The sequence below is a fragment of the Dioscorea cayenensis genome, chromosome 7 (genome assembly GCF_009730915.1).
Source record: "Dioscorea cayenensis subsp. rotundata cultivar TDr96_F1 chromosome 7, TDr96_F1_v2_PseudoChromosome.rev07_lg8_w22 25.fasta, whole genome shotgun sequence".
NCBI lineage: Eukaryota > Viridiplantae > Streptophyta > Magnoliopsida > Dioscoreales > Dioscoreaceae > Dioscorea > Dioscorea cayenensis.
In genome coordinates this window covers 1,805,690-1,806,078 of record NC_052477.1, presented here as the reverse complement: position 1 = coordinate 1,806,078, position 389 = coordinate 1,805,690, and positions in this window count along the sequence as shown.

The window sequence follows — 389 nt, the reverse complement described above, 5'->3', positions numbered from 1 at the left end:
ATGATATTTGGGATTTGAATAATGAAGAACGAGTAGTTGTCAAGTTAAATGATCACCGTATACCAGTTGGAGAAGAAGCTACTGAATTAACTTGATTTATCGGTAGTATGATGCGAGATGCCTAACTTTGCACCTATTACTTACACAACTTGGCATAAGTTTCCAGATTCTACAAAGGAAGAAATATGGAAAGTAATCGAGGTATTAAATCTCATTATGTTCAAGATAATTTTTTTAATTTACTTCAATTTATTAACATTCAACTAATACTTTTTTTCTTAAAATTTTAGACCAAATTCACATTTGAGGTTGTTTTCATTCACATGAGAATGATGAGTCTTTAAATGAAAATACAACTTAAATGGTTAAGAGTTAGATTAGTATACGAT